This window comes from Nothoprocta perdicaria, unplaced genomic scaffold (genome assembly GCF_003342845.1).
Source record: "Nothoprocta perdicaria isolate Ctin4 unplaced genomic scaffold, notPer1 scaffold_23, whole genome shotgun sequence".
NCBI classification, from domain to species: Eukaryota; Metazoa; Chordata; class Aves; order Tinamiformes; family Tinamidae; genus Nothoprocta; species Nothoprocta perdicaria.
This window is the reverse complement of record NW_020455455.1, coordinates 2,021,213-2,032,201: the sequence shown is the minus strand read 5'-3', so window position 1 is coordinate 2,032,201 and position 10,989 is coordinate 2,021,213. Positions and strand designations below refer to the sequence as shown.

Below are 10,989 nucleotides of genomic sequence, written 5' to 3'. Positions count from 1 at the left end.
GGAGGGCGGCGGGGACCCCTGAGGGGAGCCGCCATCTCCCCGCGGGGCGCGGGGTGACTTTGCCAGCCAGGGAGCCGCACCTGGGCTCGGGCCTGTGTCCTGCCCCGCAGGCAGGGCCCGAGGCGCCCGGCGCGACCTGCAGCGAGGAGAGCCCTGCTCTGCGCTTGGCTCTTAACGACGGGCTGAAGTAACGGGACAGATGCTTCACTGTGCTCCTGAAATCGCCTCAGGAGTCTGATACAGCACCTACAGCCTCCTTGCTTGTTGGGCGGTATTTTCCCCCTGCGATACAATAAAACGGAGCTGTAGGTGCCATCAATCAGACACCGAGCTGTGCTGAGGCGCCCTGACCCGTGGATCTGGTGTGCCACAGTTCGGGGACCCCTCTGAAACATGGGAGAGGCAAGAGCAGATGTTAAATGCGTTTTCTGCCTGCTACTATAGATATAAAAAGGATCTCAAAGAGCCAAAGTGGGAAGAAGCTTGATTGCAAATACTTCGTATTTAATAGCACCTTAACAGCTGATGTTCATGACAGGCAGAAGTATCAGAAGATGTGAGGGTAATTTCCCTTTTATCTTACAGATAATAGAAGTGTTATCTCTTAAAACGGTGGTATGGCACAAATCTGTTATCCTTCACTTCCCAGTTTCCTTCTCTTTCCAGCTATCTAATGAGTATATGTACCACCCCCTCAACCTAAGCACTTAATGAAATAAGTGTAGTTGTCTGACTTGATTAAAAGATCATAATTTTTGAGTTCTGGAAGGGGTTGAAATTTTTGTTGAAATTAGCCAAAAAGATAGAGAAAAAAGGAAAGTTGTATTTTTATCTTGCTAAAGAATGCTTCTGTATAGAAACGAAGGTGAAAAAAAGCTTAGTTTGCTTAAAAACGCATCTTTGTATGAGGCCAACTGTCTTCAATTTAGTGGGAAAGGGAAAAAAATAGAATAATAAATAATGGAAAGTTGAAAATAACTCAGTTTTCTCCTTATTCTTTTTAGTGGCCGCTCTTTGAAGTTAGTTAGGCTTCTGAGATGCTAGTATCTAAGTCCTGTGCAGTGGGCAGTTTATGCGAATACAAGAACCTCATAAATTTACTTTTTATTGGTGTTGGTAGCTCTGGCTCTGAAACTGTTACTTTTAAGTGTCTAGCATTTAACTTCTGATACTACTTTTACATGTACTGCCCCCTGTTTTTACTTGGGTGTGTAAGAGGGATGGTATAATGAGATACTTGGCAAACTAGATAATACTGTGCTATTCAATATTGGAAGCAGTGATTCTCTAGATTGAGCTACATGTGCTTACAAACTTAGACCACATCCTTCTGGTATATCAAAGTGTATGAAATCTGGAAGAGGCAAAAAAAAATGGATACATTTTTACATTATGGAGGAAGGAGTCATGCTTATTAAAATTTGGTACTAATTGAGGTACCCACATTCATACATACTTTTTAACACACATTTGAAAAAACACTCTTTTCAATTTGTTTTGAAATAAGCTAGGAGTTAGGCTTTTAGGAAGGGAGCCTTAAGGAGCTGACATTTATTTGTGTTCTCTGTGATTATGCTTTTATTAAATACCTCCCAATTATAGCTTGGAAAGGTACAGGCTATGTCTTGTAGTCATTTTTAAATGCCAAACGTAGAAGTAATCTTGAATAGTCAATTTTATAATTTGTAGCATTAACCAGTCCTATATTTGTGCACTATGAACTATCTCATGCATGAGTCTACATAGTCTTTAATGTATACTGTGTACCTTTCTATATTTAAAGTGTTCTGTATTAACAGACCATGAAATGTCAGTAGACTTAAGACTGTGCTTTCAGAAATGAGAATGGCGGTGAATACTTTAAATACCCTTATCAAATTTTATGACTAGGTGGGCAAGGATTTTTCAGTCTGGAAGATTTCATAGTATTTATTTAGCATACTTTATTATTATACAAACAATACAGGACCAGTCCTTCTTCCATGTATGCAGAGATCTTTAGCTGTGGCAGTAGTAAGAACAAGAAGAAATGTAAGACTACAAAGACCGTGCACCTCATTTGTGTGTATGAAAGTGAAGTTGCATGGTAAAGTTGTCATAAAATCTTCTTGGGCTTCCACCTTGCCTTTGCCTACTTCCACACGTTGGAAAAGGAACTAGCTTTGAATGCTTTGAAGTTGGGATCTGAAGGTAATGGTAATGAAATCAGAAAGAGTGGATTTAAGTTAGAAGTAGTCACCCCTGCGTCGTGTACCAATGGTGTTGTGATCGAATTGCACAGGAAAGGGAATATTGAGCTTGAGCCGGATGCCAGCGTTACTGAGGGTAAAGGACAGGGAGAGGAGGGAGGGAGCTACTTATTGCAGAGAACTGAATCTGTTTTGAAGTTTTTTTTGATTTTATCTGCAAAAAAAGTATATTCTTAAACATCTCATGAGGAAATGGTAGGGAGTTTTTTGACTCTGAGAATTTCTCTCTCCTTATTGAAATACATTATGGTGCAGATGCAGATAACTTGCGTTTATTTTAGATTAAAGATATTGTCTACTAGAGTTTTTTGAGCCCTGAGTAAATTACATTGATTAGTGCACTGGTTGTAATTCATGCAGTCGTGATAGAGGTACTGTAGTATTCGCCTGTAGCCAAACCTGCTCAGAGAGTTATTCTGTCATGTTTCACAAGCCCAACAAAGCTGGTGCTGACAAGGACTTGGCTGTAAAACTTCCAAAGAAAATCTTTCAGGATACAGCAGGAGTTGGTGCTGGGAATTCAGCAGATGGCCCCCTTGCTTCTGAATCGTTTCTGAGCCAATGATGTTGTCAGTGTGCACTGTTAGGCTTGTGGCTTTTCAGGTGAGATATGAACAGAGTCCCTGTACTACTTATTTAAAAAACTGCTTTGTCTTTTGAGGAAATAGAAGTCCTGGTACCTTAACCAGGTATTATCTTGCCTAATTCTTCTTCTGCTGTTCTTCTGTTCAATGCAATTTGAGTTAGATACGGAGTTTTCACATACTTTGWTGCACAGAGTTATGTTTTTAATAGCAGAACTCTCGCCGCGTGTCCAGAGGTCAGTCTGCACAAGTGTCCTGGTTGTCCTATATAAGTCTGCTCCAGGTACTTGGAAGTAGGCTGCGTTTAGGTGATACTAAACCATATATATGCTGTTCCAGTATTAAAACTGAGTAACACCTTGCTACCCTGTGTAGCAGATAGCAACATTGGGCATTTAGAAACTTCTCAGAAAGCCAAAGCGTATTTGAGGAATTAGGGATTATGCAGAAAACAGCAAGACCCTGGTGCAGGCGGTTCTCCTTCTGACTGAACATGAATGAGAAGAGGTAGCAAGATGAATTCCTGAGCAGAAGAATGCCAGTGAATGGTAGTTTTGCTTGCCACTAGCAAGGGCAGATGTGTGCCAGACTCAGGTGTAGGATATTCTGAGAAAGCAGTATAGAGGCTAGCATGCTGAATGTATGTATGGTATGCAATGTAGTCTAGGTGTCAGCAGTTACAAGGAGGGATCAGTGTGTCACCCAGATGGGTGACTAGCTGGAAGAGCAAATAATATGGGAATTTAAGCCCATCTCTTTGCTGTGTAAACAGCTCAGAAGGCAGACAAGAAGGCTGTGCTATAGGCACCATCAGAGGATATGCACAGGAGGTGAAGTTTTTACTAAGAAGTATTCTATTGAAGGAGCAAATAATGAACTGCAAAGCTCCAGTAGGTAATCTGGTTTGAGTAGCTTCTGTGGAAGGAAAAGAGAAAAAACCCCAACTGTTAGAGCAAAATAATGTGCAAAGAAAAAGAGGGAGAAGTAGGGGAGTAGTGCTTCCAGTGCCAGCAGCCTCTGAGAGCCACCTAGAGCAGAAGAGGCCACTTGCTAGGGGGAAACGGTACACATTCTGCTGGAAATTTAGAGCGCCCTGTCGGTGAAGGCTGCCTGCATTTGTACACAGCAGTACAAGAGCTACGGAAAGGCACTGCCATTTATCTCCCTTTAGGCATTTCATTCTCCTGCTGCTGGCATGGCTGAGTGTATTTCCTACCAGCTTTAAAACCTCCACCACTCTGTACAATATAAAAATTCACGCAGCCCACATTAAACTTCAAGGTGAACTTATTTCTTGATTTTGTGGTTCTTTTTGCTGTGCTTTCTGTAAATTTGTGCAACACACAAGAGACAGAATGAGCCTTTAAATGCATTTTTAGCCACATACAGTGTTGCCCTACCTGCCTTTTTATTAAACCTGGTTTTGTGTTATGTATGGCTTTGGTACATATTTTCCTTCTACTTCCATCATTGGTTGGAATCACTTTGTGTATTGCACTATAATGAAATTTAACCATCTTCAGCCAATTTCTGCTGGGCCATTTCCTTCTCCCACAATTAGCAGTAATGTTAAGCAGGTGCTTTATGTTTTACAGTGGCTTTCCAGCAATCTAATATTTTTATTGGTGCCTGAATAGAGTTCTTAAAGCTAGATCATCTGGAAACGTTTGTCTGTTTCTTCAGCATGGAGATAGCTCTGCATTGTGTCTGTTTGCGCTTGCACAGTTTGTRCACATTCTTACTCAGCCAGAGTACAGCAGTTCAGTCCTTTTTATTCTGCACTGTGCGCGATCTAGAAGAATTACGTAGGATGCTACTGTTGGTGAAACTGGRCTCTCCACATTGTGCCTGTTTTTTGACTCCATACACTGAGCATTAAAGGCTGTTGCTCGGGCTGTTCCTGTCCTGCTTTGTGGATCTCTCCCCAGAGGTGCTGTCCGTGGGGAGGACTTGCCTGCTGCCATAAGGGGAGATGTCGCTGCTACTTGCTCTAACCAGAGCATTTTTGTTTTCACCTTGTCATGGCTAAATAAAGTGGATAACTTTGTTTATGCAAATAATTTCATCTGAGATAGAAAACTACAGTCAAAATAATCTCGTAATGTGATTCTGCTATTTCCTGCCAAAAAGGATTTGCAAGAGCTTTTGGTAAACGGTTGTTAAATGGAGAAGGAAAAGAAGGCTTTTAAAGACTGACCAAAATGCACATATTTTTCCCCACTTTGGTTTCCCTGATAGACTGTATAGCCCTTGGCTACAAGGCTTTTTTTTTTTTTTTTTTTTTTTTTTTTTTTTTTTTTTTTTTTTTTTTTTTTTTTTTTTTTTTTTTTTTTTTGGCCTTAAACACTTTTTCAAGGATCTTTGTTAAGTCTTTTTGTTACATTTCACATGATTCCATTGGAAGACTTAAGTCATTGTTACCTGCAATGTAATTTTTCTCAACAGTATTAGGAAACCTGTTGGGARTTGTAAGAACAGTGTGGGAAAATATTCCTCCAGAGAAAATGTTGACTTTATGYGAAAAAAACAGAAACGCAGAATGTTTCTATGTACATACTGAAATATTTCTATTTTAAAATGCTACTGTTGTACCCTGTGGGAGATTCAGTTTTTCTGCTTTGTGCTTCTATCCACCTGTATAGTCCTGACTCCTTCTATATCTGTATCTTTCATGATGCCCTCAAGGTGTTTGCTCCCAAAGACAGTGCATCACATTTGTAATGACACTCAGCAGAAGCTCTAATCCTTCTTTTAGAGCTCAACATCTAGGATACTACTGTTCTTGCTGCTATGTCAGTAAAAAATCCCATGGACTTGGGATAGTTTTTTTAAAAGGTCAAATTAAGTTTATCTTAGTGCCAGGTCAGTGTCAAAGACAGCTAGAGGTGCATAAATGGGCACGCAGAAACTGAATTTCCCCGCCGCAAATGTGCAGTGCCATTAAGAAACTTGTGTGCCCATCCAGGGAACTAAGTGGTCTTCACCATGGGAAAATAATCATTCTGCAAACATATGTACAGGCAAAAGTCCGTACATTTTCACATTTCTGAATAGTAAAAGATAGAGTCTTTAAAAGAGCTCTTTAGCATTCAAATCAACAGTTACAAACACTGCTGTTTCAAGCTGCTCTTAACCTTTGCGCCTTCCAAACACTGAGTAAATAGGGTTAAAATAGCTTGATTTATGATGATAATCTGTATAGGTGATAGCAGAGGCACTGAGTATCTGGAGTTCGCTCCGTGTTTCTGTGTTTTATGTATCGCTGCTTGCGTCACTCTTGCCTGTCAGCCACTGCGCATGAGTAACAGGGTTTGTCATGGGGTCTGTGCACATGCCTGAAAATGCTGTTCGCTGCTCAGAACGTATTGTTCTGTACACACCAGTAAGACACTTTAATGACAGCCTTTTTTTTTTTCCCTTATAGTAGACAAAATTTATGTGCATACTGGATAAGATGTAAACATCATCATCAAAATTTTGTCCCAGTTTCATAGTTATGCATAATGATAATTGGCAAGCTGGTTCATGTAAAGAAATAGAAATATTGCTGGGAGATTGCATGCAGCCTCGAAACAATTCATACATTAATCAACTGTAGTTGATATCAATTTTTCAATTGATGTTTTCCCTGGAACATATTCTAAAACAGATTTAGTGCATTTATGTCAACAGAAATATTCTATCTATATTCCGCTCAGACTGAACTGCAAAGATGTATTTGATGTTGCTGAGAAAATTCTCAGTTGTAATCGGCTGTAAATCTGCAGTCTGCATTTTCAACTTTAGATTGTATCATATTAGGAAGGCTTGTGAAACTAGATTGAAGAATGTAAGAACAGAGCTTCCTAAAATATTCCCTTTGACATTAAAATATTTTACAGATGGGATTTGGGGGTTAAAAGGGTTAGAATTACCTATAAAATCTGTATGAATGCTGTGATTGGAGAGTCTGCTAGAAATGCAAACCCTTACAGTTGTTACGCTGTTTTATGTATTTGATGTATCGGCAAAGAAAAGTTCTCATGTTTAGTTTTTCATAATCCAAATTTTACTATTTTTTATGGATTTTCAAAATGAGCACTACAGATCATTTTTCTCTACTGATCATTGCTTGCACTGGTCACCAAATCTTCAGTGGCAAAATGAAACTGTGAGATGTGAAAAGGTCCAAACACTGATTCTTTTTGTATGGGGATCTTCTAAGCAGGAGGAAAAGGGACCTGTTCATGTCCCCCTACGTTAGTCACCARTAATCAGAAAACTGTTTTTAAATCCTGTTATTTTGAGCTTGTACACTTTGCCTCTGATTACCAGAAACTTTTGGGGCTGTATTTCAGGCTGACAGGGAAGGAATATGCAGACATCCACATGTTTGCATTCACCACAGTTTCTGGTGARTATTATGGTCCAAATACTAGCTAGGGGTGGAGATCCATGGACTGGGTAATCATAACGATTTCACTGTATGGAGAAGGTGCTGCTGTTTCCAGATGCTGTTCCGAGTGCTCCATTGCTCTGGAAGTCACAACAGTGTTGGAGGAACAGGGTGGCCCAACTTGCACGGCTGAGGCAGTGCACCAGGCAGCTGCCCTGGGGCCGGAGCAGCCCCTCGGAGTCCAGGGAAGGGCTCCGCAGGTCCGGCTGCTTTTCCTCTGGTGAGCACCAGGTCAGAAATTGTCACAGAGCTGTAGAGAAATTGTTTGGAAAATAAAACTTTAAAGCACAGTCATGTAAACATACGGCAAAAATCAAACACGCACAGTGTGAGGTGTATGCAAGTAGTTTGTGTGTACCAAATAATAGATGCTCATCCTGTAAATGTCATTGAATCCACACGCAGCTTTTCCTAGCTGTCTTAATGCTTAACTACAGTTCTTATAAAGCTGTATTGTTGTTGTATAGAAGCCTAAGGATGTTACGTTGTGTCCGCACATGATGCATGGACACTAACGTTTTCCTCCTGTAATGTTAGGCCTATGTATAGTTCTTTTAAGGAAAAGATTGCAAAACTGAGTTGGAAAGACAGTGTAGTGAGCCCGGTTAAGAAAGGTTAATGTTGTGCAAAGAGGTTAGTACTCGTCAGAGATCTTAGGTCTACACTGGAGTGGTAAATATCTTCTTGGCTATTTAGTGTRGTAAAGAGACAATATAAGGAAAGCTGAACAGTGTTAGGGATGGTGATTTACTCACAAAATAAAGAGCACTTTTCAAAGTTCTTTTTCCTGTACTGAGTGGTGAATTTTTGTGGTTACTGATAATCAATAGAAAAATCACAGTGATGTGCAGTTTAATGCAGAAATGGTATTCATGTCCTATAAAACAAAAATGGAATTGAAATAAGTGTTGAATATGTAACCCTTCTGTTTTTTTTTATTTTGCTAGTATTTTCTGCTGAAGACCAATTTATCACTGTAGTGAAGACCAATTTATACCCTGTAGAATAGGAGTTATTTTTATTACATATATGCTGTAAAGTATGTGCACTTCACTTCTCAACATTATAATATATGTATTTTAGAATTTAAAATACAAAAAAAATACAGGTCCAGCATTGTGGTTATTTATCTAAGAAGATAAATAAATTGTGGCTGTTTATCTCCGAAGATAAYTGTCCCCCAGCAGAATCAAAAAGACTGTCTCTAAAATTATTCCCTGGAGGACGTGTCTTATATGAAAATGGTAACACTTGGTGGAGAAAGATGTGCCTTTCATTTTGGCTAGGTTAATAGATGAGCAGCATGTGCATCGTAGGTTTAGAGCTGTCTCATTTTGAGGGGGCAAGTTTTCATTCTGAGCTGTAAAAAAAGAAAGAAGCAGTGATAGGATTCTTTCTTATTATGAATATTAGATGTTTTCTTAAAGTCATGACTGAAACAGGGAGGGTTATTGCTTCCTGCCATAATATAGCTTGTAATGTGTTAAGGAAAGTGGAATAACAAGTTTATTTCTTAAATTCTTTTTCAGAATGTGGTTTACTAACCTGGGTATCTSTTCAGGTATTATTTCCTTACTTTAAATAGAGTCCCTGACTTCATAGGAGATTGCATTTGCTAACTGTGGATTGTGGGATCAACCTTTAAATATTTATGATGGTTTACATCCATGATAACTTTCATCAAACAGAGACAATTATATACAATAAATCACCAGAAGTTAGGTTTTTTTTTTTTTGTTTGTTTGTTTTTAGGGCAGTTTAAACAAGTTTACAGAATGATAGAGCCTGCACAATCTTCACAGCTGGTAAAAATTTAAGGCAGAGAAATATGCTTAAATCCAGAGCAAAAATGTTTTGTTTCCACAATRTATTCTGGAAGAGCTGTCTTTATGAGGCTTATTACATGTGTACTTCTAGTAATGTTCCAGTAGAAAAACAGTTTTTCTACTGTATATTTAGATTTGTCTAGAGGTCACTTGTAACCTTAAGTAGTAAGGATTTTGAATGCTTTTTTTCTTAACCCCAATAATATGTTACCCTAAGATATTTCCCAAAATGCCTAATTACAGTAATTGTATCTTCCTGACACTCCGAATTGTACTCTTTGAAGAGTAAAATTGTGATAAAAATAAAGCACTTGATATATTTCTGAAACTATATTTAGCTGTGTTTGATTCTTGTACCAAACAGTACTGTAATCTGAACAACTGCAAAGCTCCCCTCAAAATCAACCAGCCCTCTTCCTTCACCTCTAAACCACAGCAAAATCAGAGTTATAGCAGGCTGAGATCACCAAGACCGTGAAAAATCACTAGCAGCCCTTCCTGCCATATTTGTGCAGGTAAAATTCAAATCCTGCCCTTTGATGTGCCTGGGAGCAGGTATATAAATCCTAATTAGCTTCCTGATTGCACTGTGAGCATGATGCCTGCTTAAGTAACTGTGGCACCTTACACAGAACAGTGTTAAATATGCAAAGGTACTGTGAGGTGTTTCTTTATAGTGAAAGGTCTGGCTGCTCAGGCTATATGTTATACAGGAAATTCCATTCTTTTCTATCATCGTTATGCCTTTATTTATGTTCATGCTAGTAACATGTAGCTRATAAGGAGGGTGAATGTAGGCATTAGGCATTAGACAGCCCTAAAAAGATTGATGCTTTTGATTACAGCATACTGTATGTTAAATTGTAGGGTCCAAACCTCTTACACGGTTATAAAGGATATGTGGTATCTTAAGAAACATAGAAGTGTCAATTTTCTACTTGATAGTACTAATATATTTTGATAAGATCTGAATATTAAGAACAGAATGAGCCCTCAAATATAGTGATTTAGGGCTGCAGTTGTACATCATACTTCTCTGTGCATAAAATAAACAATAAAAATGAGAGTCTTTGCCTGTACTCTGAAGGACAGCGATCAAAGACATGTGGGRATTTTAACTGGTGGGTGTGGAGACAGGTTTGATGTCAGGAGTGTCTGGAAGGAGGACAGAAAGGGGGGTGTAATAAATGTGAATGGGGAGGTTAATTGCCAAGTAAATGAGTTTCCTACAGGAAGGTCCAGATACTCAAAGGCTCTGTCTGCGCTGGTAAGCGGTGCCAGGAGATGCTCTCGGATGCTGGGACTTAATGGGCTGCGCTGTTAAACTGCTTCTAGTACGTTTGTGGCTTGGACCAAGTAGCATCCGCTGAAGCATCTCTGGGAGGTTTGGGAATTCGCACGGGGCAGGGATYGCAGCAGTTTGCATGTGAACACTCGCTTTTGGAAGCGCAGGGTTTGACAGCATTGACATGGACTGCCCATGTCCAAGAGTGGTCCCAAGTCCTGTAGGCACAGCCAGAGCTGTGCAAATGACTACTTTATATCATGGTCAACACTAGATTTTCTGCCAGATGGGGCAGGTAGAAACTGGTCTTCCTTTTTACTTGCCTTTTAAATGTTACCCCTATGTAGAAAGCAGGGAGGTTTGAGGTTTGCCGCTCCCTGAGTCCTCCTGCCCCGCATGGCTACTCCCATGTGCCTGTAGATTTGGACCATTCCTGACTTGTATTGAAATCAGGCCAAGACAAACATCATATATGTGGTGCAAATCTGGAGTAACTTCATGCAATCAAGAGTTTTTAGAATATTATCACTGCCCCAGTCAACTTTTGGCTCTTTCTTTCCTTTCTGCTTTGTAGTGTTGTAGATGGGGAAATTGTAGGCGTGTGGACTAG

The 10,989-nt window shown here is 39.6% G+C and overlaps 1 protein-coding gene across 1 annotated transcript in view; it reads left to right on the top strand.

Moving 5' to 3' along the window:
* Positions 1 to 10,989, top strand: part of ZNF804B (zinc finger protein 804B) — a 229,230-nt gene that overhangs the window by 1,243 nt on the left and 216,998 nt on the right. The window lies entirely within an intron of this gene.